This window comes from Xiphophorus maculatus, chromosome 13 (genome assembly GCF_002775205.1).
Source record: "Xiphophorus maculatus strain JP 163 A chromosome 13, X_maculatus-5.0-male, whole genome shotgun sequence".
In the NCBI taxonomy this organism is placed as follows: Eukaryota; Metazoa; Chordata; class Actinopteri; order Cyprinodontiformes; family Poeciliidae; genus Xiphophorus; species Xiphophorus maculatus.
Window position 1 is genome coordinate 15,125,590 of NC_036455.1, and position 18,362 is coordinate 15,143,951.

Here is an 18,362-nt window from a genome sequence, read left to right on the forward strand (position 1 = left end):
CAGTGGGAACAGAACGCAGCTCAGAACCGGCCCAGACTACAGAACTGGATGTCTGGGCCGGGTCAGCTATGAGGACCGGGTCATGTGACCTGCAGTCACAGTGACCTCTGACCCTCTGTGTGTCGATCCAGAACATGGAGGACGGCGCGGCGGCGCGGCGGCGGCGGCCTCTGGTCCGGGCCGCATCGGAGGACAGCGCCAGCGACTCGACCTCCGGCGGCTGCTGCCCGTTGCCGGGCGACACGCTGCCCTGGAACCTGCAGAAGCACCAGCGCATGAAGCGGTCCAAGTCGGCCTCGGGGGACGTTCTGGATCCGGCGGAGCGGGCTGTGATCCGGATCGCAGGTGAGGCGCTGCGGCGGCTACCATGCCAGACTGACAGACGCCATTTACGCAGCGCTCCAGTTAGCGGGTTTCCTGTTAGCAGGCTAGAGTTAGCATTTTTCCACTTAGCATGTTCCTGTTGGTGGGCTTCCTGTTAGCGAGTTTCATGTTAACAGGTTTCCAGTTATCATGTTTCCATTAGCACGTTTTTGTTAGTGGGTTTTAGTTAGCATGTCCCTGTTAGCGGGTTTCCTGTTAGCATGTTCCTGTTAGCATGTTTTGGTTAGCAGGTTTCCTGTTAGTGTGTTTCCACTTAGCATGTTCCTGTTGGTGGGCTTCCTGTTAGCGAGTTTCATGTTAGTGGGTTTCCAGTTATCATGTTTCCATTAGCATGTTTTTGTTAGTGGGTTTCAGTTAGCATGTTCCTGTTAGAGGTTTTCCTGTTAGCGGGTTCCTGTTAGCATGGTCCTGTTAGAGGTTTTCCTGTTAGCGGGTTCCTGTTAGCATGGTCCTGTTAGAGGTTTTCCTGTTAGCGGGTTCCTGTTAGCATGGTCCTGTTAGTGGGTTTTCAGTTACCTAGCTTCCTGTTAGCTAGGTCCTGTTAGTGGGTTTTCAGTTAGCTAGCTTCCTGTTAGCTAGGTCCTGTTAGTGGGTTTCCAGTTAGCTGACTTCCTGTTAGCATGTTCTGGTTAGCAGGTTTCCTGTTAGCATGTTCCTGTTAGTGGGTGTCCAGTTATCATGTTTCCATTAGCATGTTTTCATTAGTGGGTTTCAGTTAGCATGTTCCTGTTAGAGGTTTTTCTGTTAGCGGGTTCCTGTTAGCATGTTCCTGTTAGAGGTTTTCCTGTTAGCTAGGTCCTGTTAGTGGGTTTTCAGTTACCTAGCTTACTGTTAGCTAGGTCCTGTTAGTGGGTTTTCAGTTAGCTGACTTCCTGTTAGCATGTTCTGGTTAGCAGGTTTCCTGTTAGCATGTTCCTGTTAGCATGTTCCTGTTGTGATGATTTCAGTCGTTTCTCATAGCTCCCTGTTTAATCAGGTTTAATCCCTGATCGTATCTGAGCCGGTATGTAAACATTTAAAAGTTCTGGTTTCTAAGAATGATCCAGTTGCTGGAGCTGCTGCCTTGCAGTGGGAAGGTTGTGGGTTCAATTCCCAGCCTGGAGTCTTTCTGCATGGAGTCTGGAGGTTCTCTGTGTTGGTTCTGGGTCGGGTCTCCAGATCAACATAAAACAGTTTTCAATTGTGGATGAAAGCAACAAATATTAGATTTTGTCAAGTGCCATCAATAAATCATCAATACAAGTAAAATCCATCGATCAATAATAAATTCAGCCCTAACAGCTGAATGGCTGAAGGAGCTCAGGGTTTCAGCAGCTTTTCAGTTTTCTGGAAGTTTGCTCCAGACCTGTGGAGCATAGAAGCTGAATGCTGCTTCTACATGGTTCTGGTTCTGGGGAAGCGGAGCAGAAAGCGGAGTGTAGACCCGGGTTTGGGTTCTCACCTCGCTGCAGTAATCAGGACGGCCACCAGGGGTCAGCATGTGGAGGTGAATCTGGTCAGAACCAGAACCTCCAGCCCATCAGCTTGCAGCTCGTTCTTTCTTCCTGCAGAGGACAGAACGATTCTGGTCGGGTTTAATTAGTGGGGGAACCGGACTGGACCAGAGGGAAGCCGTCTCTGGTCCAGTCCGGTCCAGGAGGAAGCCTAGAGAGACTCAGAGGCTCCTCTGACCTTTGACCTCTATCTGCGCAGCGGTTTCTGTTTTTATTTCACAGCAAAATGAAACATTCCCAACCCAGAATTTGATTTGGTTCAGTCCGTTTGGAGCGAGGCCAGTTCTACTCCGCACCAGGTGAACAACCGTTCTGCTGGGTTCTGGTTCTACTGGGCCTTTTAGGGAATGAAAACATTAACTATTTTCATTCTTTCCTTTTATTTTTTTTTAAATATTTAAACTTTGATTTACATGAAAATCCAAGCTGGGGATTCTATTTCTAGCCTTCATACTTTAGCCATGTGTTTCCCAACTTTCAATATGGCCGACATGAGTGTAATGGAGAATACAATCATGTGGTAGTTAGCTAATAGTTAGCTATTAGCCACAGCTAACTAGGTTCACTACTAATGCTCTAAACAATAATCTTATCTTATGCTGATAGCTTCAGCTATAAAAACTGAGTAGAAGCTAACGCTAATCACAAAAACCATAGTTTGTGCTAACGCTAATCACATAAAACCTTAGCATTCGCTAATGTTAATCACATAAAACCTTAGCATGTGCTTAAGCTAATCACATAAAACCTTAGCATGTGCTAACCCTAATCACATAAAACCTTAGCATGTGCTAAAGCTAATCACATAAAACCTTAGCATGTGCTAACCCTAATCACATAAAACCTTACCATGCGCTAAAGCTAATCACATAAAACATTAGCATGTGCTAAAGCTAATCACATAAAACATTAGCATGCGCTAAAGCTAATCACATAAAACCTTAGCATGTGCTAAAGCTAATCACATAAAATCTTAGCATGTGCTAAAGCTAATCACATAAAACCTTAGCATGCGCTAAAGCTAATCACATAAAACCTTAGCAAACAACATTGAAGTTTTAGTTGTCAGGTAAATCACAACTAAATCTGGAAGATTTGGGAAACTTCTCACCTCATGATTCACTGGTTGCCAAGGCAACTGTAACCCCGGCTGCTCCTCCTCAGCCAATCAGATCGCTCCATGTTGAAATATTTCCCACATTCCTGATGGGAATGTTGAACCCTGCCGGTTTCTCCACATAGCGGAGCCTGCTGTTATTCTGTTGGCAGAGACTGACCCGGTTCTGTTCGGACCTCGCCCATCCGGTCCATCAGAACCGTCAGTCAGTCTAAACAGGTCACAGAACCTGGACTTTACCGTACCCTGTCGTGGTTCTGATCCGTTCTCCAGGTTTTACTGCATTTATCTCAGTTCTATGTCTAGATTATTTTATTTGTGAGCCCAGAGCTACAGGAAACCCTCTGGCTGTTACCGTGGGAAAAGTTTCACCGTCTGCAGCAAATAATGTGATGCTGCCGTCACACACTCCACCATCGCGTTGACCCGCAGTGGTGGAGTGCTGTCAGAAAGGTGCTGGTTCTGGGTTCAGAGGTTTTTGTGTCGTTTCCTTCAGTGGTTCTTGGGGCAGCGCCCCCACAGGCCGGGAGGGGAACAGACTCAGAGCAGAGAGAAAGAGAACGACAGCAGAACTGAGTCTACCGGACTACCAGACGATCAGAGACTGGTTCTGTTCAGCTGGGATTGGACCCCCAGGCTCCTCTGACGCTTCACAACGTCTGCTGCAGAAGAAGAAACCAGAACCTCCCAACGATCTGGAAGAAAGTTTTAAATCAGCTGAAGGAGTTTGTCTCGTCTGGTGTCAGGTTCTGGTTCTGGCCCGGTTTCATTCTCACGCAGTATGGAGTCCATGGATCTGGGTCTGTTCAAGGACCAGCTGGAGGTTCTGCTCCATCACTTGGGTCCATTTGGGCCAGGATCTGCTAGGCTGGGTTCTACTGGAAACAGGATGTAGAAGAACCCCTTGCTGCTCCGCCTCTGGTTTCTGCCAGCCGGTCGTGTCTCTGTGTTTTGGGCGCTGTGCCTTTAAGAGCGGGCAGGGGGAGTGAGGCTGTGGCAGGGTGTGTGTGTGTGTGGGGGGGGAGGCGGGGGGTATATCTGTGTGTGTGTGAGGAGCCGACAGCTGGGGGTTTAACAGCACTGAGGAGAAACGGGTCAACTGGTTCTGAAACAGGAAAGTTTGAGGCAAGAGAATCCTGACCCGGTCCAGACCCAGCCGGGTCATGTCCCTGCCGATACCTGAAGTGGGTCAGCACCAGCCGGAGGAGCAGGACTTTGTCCGGGCCTACGAGAACGTCAGAGAGAAATATAAAGGTAATGTGAGGTTCTACTGGGTTCTGACAGAACCTCTGAGGCGTGGTGCAGCGGAGGGAACCAGGCCAAATGGGTCCAGATGGAGCTGGTTCTGGTTCTGGTCAGTCTGGATGAGCTCTACTCTACAGCAAAGTTTCATTCCTGGTCATCCAGGAATGAAACCAGCTAATGGACCTGAGCTGTTCTCTGGACTAGTGGAGGAGACATGCTGGTTTAGACAACGCCAATGGTTCTGGTTCTGTTGGTTCTGGTTCTGTTGGTTCTGCCGGAGCGTCAGGCTGGTCTCCATGTGTGTCCATGTGGTTGCTGCTACATCACTTCCTGTCACTCCGCATCACTTTCTGTCAGGATGCTGCATGGCTTCCTGCTGATGAATCAGTTTCAGCCTCCTGGATCAGTGAGAATCCGGTTCCACGGTGGATCTTCTAGCAGCTGCAGAACATTTCAGGACCAGAGACTAAAGTCTCGGATCAGAGAAACTCATCCAGGCTTTAGTTTAGTGGCTTTGATTCCTGCAGCAGCGTCTTCACAGGTCTGATTGACAACCCAACGGTCCAGAACGCTGCTGCTGGAGTTCTGACTAGAACCAGGAGGATAGAGACACCGCCTGGTTCTACACCACCTGGTTCTACACCACCCAGTTCTACATTACTTCACTCAGAGACTTTAAACTGCTGGTAGCTTATAAATCACAGAACGGATTAAAGATCTTTTGCTGCTGCTGGATCAACCTGCTGGTTCTGGTTCCGGTTCTGCTCTGCATTCAGAACCAAACATGGAGAAGCAGCATTCAGCTTCTATTCACCACAGATCTGGAACAGAAAACTAAAACCCTGAGTTCCTTTACATCTATAAACCCAGTTGACTGGAGTCGACTTGATCAATAACTGGAACATTGATCAATAATCTGATGATTTAGATGATGACACTCGTCACAATGTAATGTCGGTTATTGATTTTCAGAAAGCTGTTTTCTGGTTTTATCAGTGAGATTTATGTGACCGCTACGGTGGCCTGCAAGTTCATACAAGCTGCTAACAGCTGGATGATAGAAAACAGGAAATAGAATGAGAGATCCTGTTCGATGGAAGTCCTCCAGACCTCTAGGGGGTGTCTGCAGCAGGTAGTATCACCTAGGTAAATATCCTGATGTTCTGTATGTAAAACACATTTCTTCCTTCCTCCAACTTTCTCCTAGAGATTCTGTCTGGTTCCAGATGATCTGGCACTCAACGCCCCCCGCTGGTCAAGCTTCTGTTTAGTGCGGCTGGTTTGCTGCTCTTCTTCTGTCGCATTAGGTTTTTTTTCAGTGCTTTTTGCAGTTTGCATTTCAGCCATTATGAATATTTCTCTGGATCTCATGATGAGTTGAACTGCAGAGGCAGAACCTCATTGGACCGGGTCGGCTTCTGGTTCCGGTCGGGTTCTGGTACCAGGTCTCGGGTTTCTGCTGGGTAAACAGTTCTTGGTTCTATTTGCTGCTGAGTTCTTCTCTGGTTCTGACCAACCTTTAACCTTTAGCTCTGGGTTGTTCTGATTAAACCTAGAAACAGCCTGGTTCTGGTGGTGGGATCCTGTTCTGGAGAACTTTTTGTTCAATGAACCCTGCAGATACATGCAGAAGGTCTGGACTTTGACTAGGCCATTGTGCTGTTTGGATCCTGGTTCTATTCTGACTGTTGGACTCCAGAAGGTCTTGGTCTACAGAGAAGGTTCTGCAGAACCAGCCACAGCGCGTCTGGTTCTCCTGTGCTGCAGCAGTGCATGATGGTCCGTGTTGGAGGCTCAGATTGTTTGAGCGCGTGCAGAACCCCCCCGGATCAGTTCCATGAAACCGGATCCGACGTTCTAAAATAGTTCTGCAGGCGGCGGCGTCAACATTTCCTGGACCTGCTGCAGGAAAACAGCAGATTATTAATCTGGAGGAGTTTAATCCAGGATCAATGATGATGATCCTCATTAATCTGGAGAAAGTTTTCTGCAGCTAACTAGCTAGCTATCTAGTTAGCTAGTTATTTAGCTAACTAGCTAGCTAGCTCAGTTCCCCATTGTAACTGAAACCAGCAGTTAATGAAGCAGCAGAACCTGGAAGCTTCTCCTCATTAATGGACCTGAGCTGTCCCGGTCCGGTCCGGTCCAAACTGGAGTCCAGACTGGCGTCTCAGGCCAAACCAGTAACAGTGTAAATGTTACTGGTTTGTTACTGGGGGCTCTGGTGCAGCTGAAACTGGATCCTCATTGATTATTGATCCATTTCCATTTAGAGATGAAAGTGATTCCTGTCAGGATGAGGAAGAGTAGTGATGAAGAGGCATTTCAGAATAATCTGAAATAATCTGATGGCGACTTCCAGGTGTGAGAACAACCCAAGGTGTGGCGCTGGTTCTGATAGTTCTGATGGTTCTTCTGGTTCTGATGGATCCGGTCCATGGCAGTTGATCAATGATGAACTCAGATTAAATCTGCGATGAGTCAGATTGTTCAAAAGCCCCAAACTGATCTGAACTGACTGTTATTCTGGAATAATGATGAAATAAAGCAGGAAAAAAAATTCAACCCATTTCAGATGCGGATCATGTGGGTCCGATTCTGCCCATTCATTGGCTGATGCTCAGAGACGGAGCCCCCTCCCCCTCCTGTAGGCGGGGCAGCAGCAGGCCGGGGAGGGGGGAGGAGGTTTGCTCTCCGCCCTGCTGACTCCATCAGAGCCACGGCTGAGCTTCAGCAGCAGCAGCAGAACCAGGATCAGGTCAGAATCACAGAGCCGTCCAGGTCCGGACCGGTCTGGAGGACATGGACCCCGCCCGCTCCATCCAGCATGAGATCAGCTCTCTTAAAGGTATGGGCTGGGTTTCCCACAATGCCCCTCTCTCTGCAGCGGATGCTGCTGCAGCATGCGACACTGAATGCGACTGATGGCTGGCGCGTTGCCACGGTAACATCATGGGGGCTTCAGATGCTGCCGGGTCAGAGACTCAGCAGCAGAGCAAACATGGCAGTTTTGATGGATGTCCAGATTATATCCAGATTAGTGAGTGGAATGCAGAAAGCTTTAATGAGGCTGAGGCCGGGTCCGGAGATGGTTCTGGTTCTGACTGAGCTCTTAAAGGGCCGGTATCATGTGTTTTCCACAGTAACTATGTTTCCACCAGTCGTTATAAAAATGTTTTATATATAAATATATTAAAATCAATGTAGCTTCATAACTGAAATTGGGCCTATGTCTCTTTAAAAGCTCCTGCTCTTTCTGAAGCTCCGCCTCCAGGAAGTCGTCCCAACATGGCTCCTCTTTAACCCTTTAGCGTTTTTACCAGCATTGCTCTGAGCAGCAGCTCCTATAATGAGATCAGCAGCTGTTTGCTAATTTCTGCTAGCTAGTCTGAAGGAGTTGAGTGGGGGAGGAGCTGCGCCTTGAAGGCGGGGCTAGGTCCACCCAGACGTTTTAGCAGCTGAATGGTTGCCATGGAAACTAAAGGATTTCTCTAACATGAAAGAATCAGAACAACACTGCAGGGAAACATGATGGAGAGACCAAAGGTTTATTTAATGACGCCGGCCCTTTAAGTACCTTTGACCCATTCTGTGTCAGTCCGAGTTTCTGGAGACGATCACAGATATATTCTGGTCAGATTATAGATCTAATCTCAGTAGAAGTTCTGCTCTGGAGACAACATGCAGCTGTTACCACCAGGGGGCAGCTGCTGTTCTGTGGTGTTTCTTGTCTGGTTTTTCCCATAATGCTTTGCTGCAAAGCGTGAGGAAGCTGAAATAGTTTGAGTTGTTATGGAAACGCGTACTTCATCCAGAATGACCGTTTGGTTCTGGATCCGGTTCTGCTGAGTCACTGGTTGCCATCCCTTCCGGGGGGGGGTCAACCTGAACCAGAACACTCTGAGCTCTGATTGGTCAGAAACCAGGAAGTGGTCAGGCGGTGGGAGACGCTCTGATTGGTTGGTCCTGTAAGCTGAACCGGGTCAGAACCGCTGAGAACAATCCTCCTGAGAGCGGAAACTGGCTCAAGTCCAAGGTTCTGTGACCCAGTTAAGTTCTGGTGGAGCACCATGCAGGTCCAAACAGAACCGGGTTCACCAGAATCCAACCAGAGTTCTGCAGAGTTCTGTATCAACAGACTGGTTTTTATTTTGAAATCTAGGTTCTGGTCTGGCTCGGCTGATAGAACTGGAATCGGGTCAGAATCGGGTCGCTCCAGAGGAAGGTAAATGATTCTGGTTCTGAGGCCTGGTCCAACTGGCTCAGAATGTTTCCCAACAGAACCAAAGTGACGCTCTTCACTGAGCGACCCAAAACACTGCGGACCTGTCCGACCCGGTTCTGGAGGCTCAGAACCGGTAATCTGGAGTTCTGTACAGAATCGGATCAGAACCCTCCTGAGCTCCATCTTGGGTCTGGATAATGGCTCGGTTCTGGTTGCTGAGCAAACGGGTCGGGCTTTCCTCAGTCTATGTGGGGTGACCTGGTTCCGGCTGACCCGGTTCCGGCCTCGACCCAAATCCTCTGGGCTGTGTTCTGAGTCAGCTGCTGTGACTGCGGCAGCCTGAGCGAAACCAGAACCTGTTCTGAGCCCGTTGGACCTGAACAGAACCCGGTTCTGTCTGTGATGGGACGAACCAATCAGATCGTCTCATAGATCAAATCTGAAAAGTGCGGCGTGCCTCCAGATCAGATGTACATCATCAGGTCACACCTCAGGCTTTCAGCTGATTCAGGGCTGGACTTTGACTAGGCCATTCTGTTGTGGAGGTTCCTGGTTCTGTTCTGACCCGGTTTGGTCCAAGCTCCATCTGCTGGACAAATGGACTGTCTGGTCCAGTCAAAGGTTGCTCCATCTTGGTTCTGCCTAGTTGTCTGTCTGCCATGTTGGTTCCAGTCGGATCCATTAAAGTGAATTTCACTGCAGACTCTTCCTCCTCCTCCTCTTCCTCCTCTGCAGTCTTTGGGTTCTGCTGGAGGACGGGATCCGGTTCAGCCGGTGGTTCTACCTGCAGTTCCGGTAGCGGCCAGCAGGGGGCGGTGTAGCAGCAGCGGAACGTTTCTGGCTCTTTCTGTTGGTTTCATGATGTTCAGCTCCAGTTTTACCATCGCAGGTTCTGTTGGGCCCGGTTCTGGCAGACCTGTGAGGTCCAGCCGGAGGTTCTGGGTTGACCTGTGACCTTCATCACGTCTCTCCTCCTTTTCCTCTGAGAACTGAATTGGACCTGCAGGTGGTTCTGGACAGATCCAAACCCTTAGAACCAGAAGAACAGAACTTTACTCATGTGCTAACGAGCGATTTACAGCGAGTCACAATAAAATCAGAAACTGTTCATATTCATCTAGAGTTTGTGTTTAAAACACAAAGCCTGTTGGTTTAAAACATTTTGTTTCTGGTTTGACCAATAAAAACTGAAAAATAAGAAAATAAAAGCATCTCAGGTTTTATTAATTCTGTTCTTAAAAATACAAACAATTATAATTCAGAGCCAAACCCGTCTGGCACCTGACAGATCTTTATTTCAGTGGGATTTTATGTGATAAACCAACAGGAAGCTGGTTTTAACTTTGAAAATAAAAACCTGAAAAGTGTGGCATGCATTTAGCCCAGGCATCGTCATGGAAACTAAGGAAAGGAAACAAATGTCCCCTGACCTGAGCTGATACATCAGAGCTGCAAATGTTCAGGAAGACAGGAAGTCTGTTCAACTGCAGGACTTTGAGATTTCACTCCATAACAGGCAACCCAGCAACCGTCTGACAGGCAACAATCTCTCTGTTGATTAGCCGCAATCTAGGTGATTAGCAGCAGTTTAAGCAATTAGCTGCAGTCTAGGTCAGTGGTCCCCAACCACCGGGGCGCGGACTAGTACCGGTCCGCGGACTAATTGGTACTGGGCCGCGCAAGAAATAATGAACTACTTCTGGATCTTTTATTTTGAAAATCCTAAACCGGATTTGACCGGTTACGTCTTGCGCGTCAAAATTGGGCCAGCTTGCAGCAGAATGAGTAACAAAACAACATCGGAGTGCTGTGGCGCACCCCTCCCCCCGGTCCGCAGCAAAATTGCGAAGGGCTGACCGGTCCGCGCCACTAAAAAGGTTGGGGACCGCTGGTCTAGGTGATTAGCTGCAGGCTAGTCGATTAGCAGCAAGCTAGGCGATTAGCTGCAGGCTGGGCGATTAGCAGCAAGCTAGGCAATTAGTTGCAGGCTAGGCGATTAGCTGCAGGCTAGTCGATTAGTAGCAGGCTAGGCGATTAGCGGGCTGAACAAACAGCTTTCTGTAAAAGCAGTTTTTATGCTCATGTCATTAAACCAGATTATTATAATCCAGAAACTTACTGTATGTGAGGGATTTCTTCTTCTTCTCCTTCAGGAACTAGAATGGGTTTGAAGCAGAGCGCTGAGTCATACTTGTAGTTCAGGCAGAGCAGTGTGGGAGGAGTCAGAGGCTTGTTATGTTTTCTGGACAATCCAGTTGCTAATTGTCTGGGAAACTGAAGTTAAAGTTGGAGGCAGGAAGCCATATTGGCTCCTGAACACAACGAAGATCTCCAGAAGTTAAACTGGACTAAAAAACAAAACATTATCTGGTGGCTGTTTGTGTTGTTGTCTCCCCATACACCAGTTAGCATTACTGCTAACTGGTGTAACATGATAAATCTTCCCCCAGCAGGTTTAGATTCCTCCCTCCTGTCCCGCCCTAACAGAGCCTGGCTGCATGTTTTATTTTCAGTTTTTCTCTTATTGTCTTTTGAGCAGGCAGTGTGTGAAATAGCACACCATCGCCCCCTAGCAGGCCGCACCCATAACTGCGTCTCTGTGTGTGAGGCAGTTTTCCTCTAAGCCAGGGGTGTCCAAAGTGGGTCCAGGAGGGCCGACATCCTGCGTGTTTTAGTTCTCTCTCCGGTTTAAAGCACCTGGATCAAATGATGGCTCCTTGGAGCCTTAGGAGAACACTGACCTGCTAAGAAGGTTGTTGGTACCACCAGGGAGAGAACTAAAACATGCAGGATGCCGGCCCTCCAGGACCCACTTTGGACACCCCTGCTGTAAGCTAAAGATCCTAATGCGGTCTGTTCATGTAGCATCATGCTAACCATTTTTATGCTAACAGTTTGCTAGTTTTTAGCTAATTGTTCATTTACTAATAGTAGCTAGTAAATATGTTAGCTAGTTTTAGCTATTTTGTGCACATTTTTTGGTACATTTTCTATTAACCACTAGCAGGTTTAGCTAAGACATGGCTTAGCGCTTATTGGCTAATAACTAGTGCAGTGTTGTCCAAAGTGCGGCCCGGGGACCGTTTCTGGCCCTCTGGTTGATTTCATGTTGCTGTTTGAGGTTTTCACTGATGAAACCGATTAAAACCTTCGGTTCAGGTCAACATTAGGCACTGGTTCCTCATCAACAGAGGGTTTTGCTTTATGTGTAATGTAGTGTAGTAAACATGGCAGGTCTAGCGGTTCGGTCCGGTTCGGTCCAGATCGCGTTGCGGTTGCTGATGGATGATAAAACCTGTCAGGTTTTCTACATGTTCTGGTGAATTCAGAATAAACTGTTTTTGGTTGAAGCAGCTGCTTTAAATCATAACTTTATGATTTTATGTTTTGTTACTGAAGAAGCAGAAATAACTTTAGGTTTTTTCTTTTTGTGGTTGATCTCAGGAGGTTTTTTGGATATATTTAGGTTCTGGTTCTGGTTCTGTGACTCAGTCTCACTTCCAGGAACCGTGTGTGTTGATGGTGTCGCTGCCGTGTGTGTGTGTGTGCTCATGTTTCTGTGGTGTGTCCGTTGCCATGGCAGCAGGCATACCGGACCGGCCACGCCCTGTCAGCGGTTCTGATGACTCACTGCAGCAGTCACGTTTCCTTCCTCCGCTTTCTGTCTTCTTCTTCTGCAGAGTTTCCCATCCTGAAGCTGCAGCCGGAGTTTCCTGTAGGCTGCTACTCTGCGTCTCGCCTGCTGCCATTAGCTGCTCTCTGTCGGCCATCTTAGCGGCGTTCCCTGGAGAGTTCCTGGTTCAGAAGCTTTTTGTCCTCATGTCTCAACACAGGCCTCTCTGGAGTTTCCATCCACATCATTCATTAGGATCTGTTGACAGAAACAAGATTTGTAATCAGGATGTAGAAACCTGAGCTGCTCAGTTGGCTGCAATCTGCAGATGCTGCCACTAGATGTCACTGGTCTCCATTTAAAGGTTAAACCTGTTTTAAAAGCCGAACGCTTCCTGCTCCGTCGTTCTGTTTTTCTGCTCCTTTAAAAGTTGCTTGGTGGTGAGTCCGTCTGCACCGCTGAGCCAGCACACTGGTTCCGCCATCTTGGTTTTCCTCCGGCGTCCCTACTGAGCGTGCTCCGTTCGGGGCCGTGGTTCCTGTCAGCTAGCTGAGACTCACTCAGGTCACTGAGTGCTGACTCAGCGTTTCGTTCTGCTGACTCAGCGTTTCATACATATAAAAGTATTCACACCTTCATTTTCTCACATTCTTTCTGGACCTTCAAAGTATTTTATTGTTTTATGAGATGGAGCAGAATGGCGTAGTTCAATCAAAAGGTGAAGGATGATTATTTAACAATTTTGTGCTATTTGTACATACATTATGGTCTGAAAAGTGTGGCAGGTATTTGAATCAGAACTCAGTAGAATCTGCTGGCTGCAGGTCTTCTGGTTTAAACGTCTCAAGTCTGTTCAGTGATTCTGTTAGATTCATATCTGGACTTTGACTAGGCCATTCTAACCCATGAATGGGCTCTGATCCAAAGCATCCCATCCAGCCGGTCCTTCTCCATGTCCAGGTGATGAACCGAGTTTGACTAGTAGTGACTCCTGTTCCTTAGAGCAGTCACAGGAAATGCATGCCGCACTATTCAGACGCCACGTCGGTTTGCTGTCACAGAATCTGCTGAATGTTGGGGTTCAGAGAAACCGACCCGGCTCTGACCGACGACCCGATAGGAAACGGTTGGGTGGCTGCAGCCGTTTTCACTGACAGGAACAGGTTGGGATCGGGCCGGAGTTCACACCAGAGGTGGGTGTGTGGGTTCTGGTCCGACCCGGTTCCCAGATTGCTGTTGTTCCTCAGATGGGTGCAGCCTGTGGATGAAAACCGTCTGGAATAGTTTTCATTCCTTTCATGATGATCCAGCTCTGGTTCTGATCCGGGTATGGTTCTGATCCAGCTCTGGTTCTGATCAGAAACATATCACTCCTCAGGGATCCCGCTCGGCTCCAGCATTTTTCCATCAGAAGGTTTTTTTCCAGAACAATCATCCTGTTCAAACGCCTCCACTGGTTCCCAGTACGGCTGCTGGTGGGAATGTTGGTGCAGCATAGATCAGAGGTTGACCTCTGACCTCTGGACCCGTGGGTAGGATCTGCAGAAATCATCTGGAGGACTGAGAATAAAAAGCTATTAAATATTTAGTTTTAATCTGAGCCCGCAGCATGACTCGGCCTCCACAGGTCAGTGATTGATTCATCTGAAGTTGGCCTTGGATCGGCACCGTTTGTTTGCTGAATTAAAAAAATTATGAAGTTTGAACGTTTTGAGTCAGCTGTGTAAAATCCTGACTGAACAGAGAAAGTTGATTTATTTCATATTTGTTAATTTCTCGGCTTTTCTCTCCTTCATAGTTTCAAACATCAGCAGCTTTTAGAACCGCGCTAAGGCTATTTTCCATCCCACTCCGGACTTTGTTTGGACCGCTTCTCTTTCCCTCCTAGTACGGACTCTCCACCATGCTTATTTCAGCATCAACTAGCTCGGCAGCGCCCTGTGCTGGATGGAGGCCAAACTGCAACAACAAATATTCTGGAAGCATTTCTAGAGTGGGCTGCACAGTGGCGCAGTTGGTAGAGCTGTTGCCTTGCAGCAAGAAGGTCCTGAGTTTGATTCCCGACCCGAAGTCTTTCTGTCTGCATGTTCTCCCTGTGCATGGTGGGTTCTCTCCGGTTCTCTGGGTTCCTCCCACAGTCCAAAACATGACTGTCAGGTTAATTGGTCTCTCTAAATTCTCCCTAGGTGTGTGTGTGTGTGCGTGTGTGTCCTGTCTGTCTCTGTGTTGCCCTGCGACAGACTGGCGACCTGTCCAGGTGACCCCGCCTCTCGCTCAGAACGTAGCTGGAGAGGCAGCAGCTCCTCCTGACCCTTTAGGGTCAAGGTGTTAGAAAATGGATGGATGGTTTTTCTCAGCTGGTCTGAATTTATTTTGGTGTAATAAAAACATGAGTTAATCCACACCGATCAGCTGCGTGATTCAGACGGAGCACAGTGGCTCTGAAGCGGCCGGTCAGACCGGCTACAGCTGCAGGACTATCGCTGCTTTCACATTTTGTGGTTAAAGTCTCCCGTAAACCAGAGAAAGTTTCTAAATTTGAGGCTTTTCATGAAAAGAGTCGCTAAGTTAGCAGCTGTTCTAACGCTTCTCACTTCAGGCTGATGCCGCGTTTTGCCTCGCTTTATGGCAGTCACTGCTGCAAAGTGCCGCACCTGTTGCTAGGAGACAGTCTGACTGTACCACGTGACGGCAGATATAACTGCTATATATAATTTATTTGGGGGTTGGGGTGATTCTGAAGTGACAGCGGTTCTGACCCAATAAAACACGGAGCTTTAATCTGTCTGAAGGTCTTATTAGAAACACTTTAACATAATTTTACTGACAGAGACGCAGCCTGGTTCCGACCCAAACTCTGGGAGCTGAGCCCGCTTTGAGAATCATTTAGTCAGGTTGTTTCTGGTAGAACCCGTCCTCCCCTGGTTCTGGTTCTGATGTGTGGACCTCAGAGCACCGCTGCTTCAAATCTGTTTTCCGCTCTTTGTAAGAAAATGTGACCCAGGGTGGCTCAAGCTGTGGCGCCGGTCCAGCTGCGTTCGGCACACGTGAGAATCAGAGAAAATGTTTCCAGAGGAAAAGCTGACTGCCCCCCTTCCCTCCTCCTCCTCCTCCACGCCCCCCTCGGTTCTGATCCGAACAATGTCGTGAGGTCAGAGCGGCTCCGGCTCAGTTCTGCTTCCTCCAGAGAGACGATGGATCTGCGCTGCTGCTTCTGCCGCGCCAAGCCGGACGGTAGGTCTGACTGCAGCCGCCGCATGCCGGGCAGGAACCCTGCATCACTCCTGCAGTGTTCTGCATTACTCCCAGCCGGGTCGGCCCGGTTCTCTGCTCTCTTTCCGCTTCTTGTCGTTTGTTTGAACCACTCAGATTTGGGATCTTTGGTTTTCCTGAAACATCTTGAGCTTCAGTGGGGATCCTGGCAGCCGGAGTGGGCCGGGCCCAGCCCACTCAGGGAGTTTTTCCACATCTGCTGCTGCTGACGTTTCAGATTTACTCCCACTGGAACATTTTAACACCGTCTCTTCAGAAAGCCACTTACTTTCCTGGAGTTTTCTGCAGCTTCCTGTCTGAGTCACAAACAGATCATCTGGTTTCCTCTGAGACTCACAGGAGGAACCAGAACCAGAACCGGAGGCAGAAACAGAATCTCCTCTCACTGTTTCTGCTGGAATCAAGACAGAAAGTAACAAACTATCAGCCTCACATCATTGATTCCTGATCACCAGGTCATCGGTTGCTGCTCTGCAACACCGGGGTGGGGAGACATCGGCAATGACCTGGGGGGGTCAAAGGTCATCTCCAGGCCTTCTGAAGTCCATCAGAACTTCCCAGGAGTGTAAATCCCCAGCAGATTGATTCCAAGGTCAGAGGTTAGAGAGTGAAGCTCAGAAATGACCAGAAAGCCTTAGAGACGGTGGAGGGAACCAGACAGGCAGGTCAGGCTGTCCAGCACGGTGGTGGAGGGATGGTGATGTGGGAATGTTTTTGGAGGTGAACTGAGTCTCTCCGTTGCTCTGTCTGAATCAACGTTTGGATTTTATGTAATAAATTATGACACCTGGTTTGTTTCCTGTAAATATTGGCTATGAACCCAAAGGGGGCGGGTCTTCCTGTCATGTGACCTTTCAGGTTGACCTGTGAGGTCACTGAGGCCTGACATCTGCTCCGCTGGCGCTGCTTTGATGTAAACACGGCTGGTGTTGAGTTTCTGACATTTCCAGCCTTCGTTCATCCGACCCGGTTCTGACTTCTGAACCGGGTGCAAAAAGCAACAATATTTCAGCTTATTTAGCCTGACAAAATAAAATGTTCATTTTCCAGAGTCATATTTTCACCATGTTATTCATTCATTCATCAACCAGCTGAATATGTAGCTGGTTGAAAATTAAATATTCGGTTAGGGAAAATAAGCTTTAATTTTCAAAACACAACATTTATCTTGAAACAGATATTTAGCTAGAAAGCTAATTATTTAGTGTCCTAATTAAATATGTAGTTAATATTCAGTTAGCAACCCAAGTATGTAAATATTTAGCTAGCAAGTTAACTATTGAGATAGCATGCTAGCTTGCTAACATTTAGCTACAAGAAGCTAAATATTTAGCTAGAACGCTAAACATCCAGATAGCAAAGGAGATATTTAGCAGGCTAGCGTGCTAGCTAAGTATTTGGTGAAAAATGACTGAAAATAAACTGGCAGGAGGAATAAATTACTGCAGTTAGTTTTTGAAGGTGTAAATTTACAAACTGAGAGGAACGTCATCAGAACCAGGTACCGTCAGAAACTGGACCGGTCCAAAGGCTCCTCTGAGCGGAACCGGCCGTCAGTGAAGACTGGCTCAGGAACGGTTCTGGTTCTGAACATAAGGAAGCACTTAGCTGCGCAGTGAGCGGTGGTTATTATGGGATGCAGGTTCTGGTCGGAATATTTGGATCATCTGCGGCTCGTTAAGCCGGATTCCTGGGAGGTGATCCTGGGCTGGCTCTTATCAGCCCGGAGCGGGGTGTGTGTGTAGGTGTGTGTAGGTGTGTGTGTCTCATGTATTATTAACCTGCGCAGATAGCCTGCAGCAGTCGGTCCGGCCCGGTTCGCTCTCTGGACCCAGACAGACTGAGCCTTATTTTTGGCTCCAAGGCTGCGCGCCTGGAGCGCCGGATCAGTTTTACTAGCGAGGAAGAGGAGGAGGGAGGAAGCACTGAGTCACCGGGCCGGCGGCAGCAGCGGGGGGGGAGGGGGGACGGCAGCGTGCACTTAAAGTCAGAGAGAAGTTGGCTTTTGGTTTTAAAGTGCGGGACGGCACCACACCCACAGCGCCGCTGCCCCCACCCAGTGCTCCCAGTGCTCCCAGTCCGGGTCTGTCCTCCGTACCGTGGGCCCATGCCGGCCGGACCCGCCGCCTTCCCGGCCCTGGTGGTTCTGGGTCATGTCGTCAGCTTGGTCGCCGTCTGGCACTGGCGGCGGCGGCGGAGGGAAGGTAAGCTGCTCCTCTTCCTCCTCTTCCTCCTCTGCTGCACCCCCCCCCCTCCTCCACCTCGGCTTCCGGTTCTCCTCAGACGTTAACCCTGTAAGTGCCGATTCCTCTGCTGGGGTTAGGTTAACCCTGCTTCTCTGTTGTCATGGCGACGCACCGGCCCAACCTGTTGCTGCTCTCAGACTTTAATCCAGGTGTTCCGAACATCAGCAGGAACACGCCCTCCAGGTGAATCTGTTCAGGTGAAGCAGGAACCTGTTTGGTGGCTCTGCAGCCGCAGGTGAAGAAATTTACATCCAGCTTATCGCTACGGACACACCCAGCGCCTCAGATAACTTCCTGCTGGTTCTGCTAACTTCCTGGTAACAGAAATCTAGTCCTTCTGTTCGCTAATGTGAAAACAAGCCCAAATCACCATTCCTCCACCACCGTGCTGCACAGATAGCATGAGGTGTTGAGCTGCTGTTTGGTTGGTTGTTGTTCCAGAAGTATTGGTCCGGCGGCCATCTTGTTTGTAGAGAGCAGGGGGTTTCTCCTTCAACCTCTCCAAGTACCCATGGTGGGTACACTTCCACTAATGTGCTAATAGCGGAGCTAATTTTTAGCTGAGCACTTTAGCATTTTTGCTAACTCTATTGGTTAGCGCACTTAGCTTCTCTTAAGCTAACTTTTCCAGATAAATTCTGGCGTTAATTCTCTTGACTGTTTTGTAAACTTTCAGACTGACAAAGTTCAGCATCCGAGTGTTTTGGTTTCTGACTGTTAAGAATTCTTCAACCATTTAGACGTTTATATTCATGCTCTTATTTTG

The 18,362-nt window shown here is 48.5% G+C and overlaps 1 long non-coding RNA gene across 2 annotated transcripts; it reads right to left on the reverse strand.

Moving 5' to 3' along the window:
* Positions 1–7,648: 7,648 nt before the first annotated feature.
* On the reverse strand, positions 7,649–17,548 carry LOC111610573. 2 transcript variants are annotated; one of them, XR_002753723.1, is made up of 4 exons: positions 17,132–17,548; positions 12,096–12,335; positions 10,584–10,620; positions 7,649–9,493 (listed from the first exon to the last, which is right to left on the reverse strand). It is a non-coding gene; the product is annotated as an uncharacterized LOC111610573 (long non-coding RNA). The 2 variants fall into 2 exon arrangements; XR_002753722.1 differs by lacking the exon at positions 17,132–17,548 and adding an exon at positions 12,449–14,219.
* Positions 17,549–18,362: the final 814 nt, after the last annotated feature.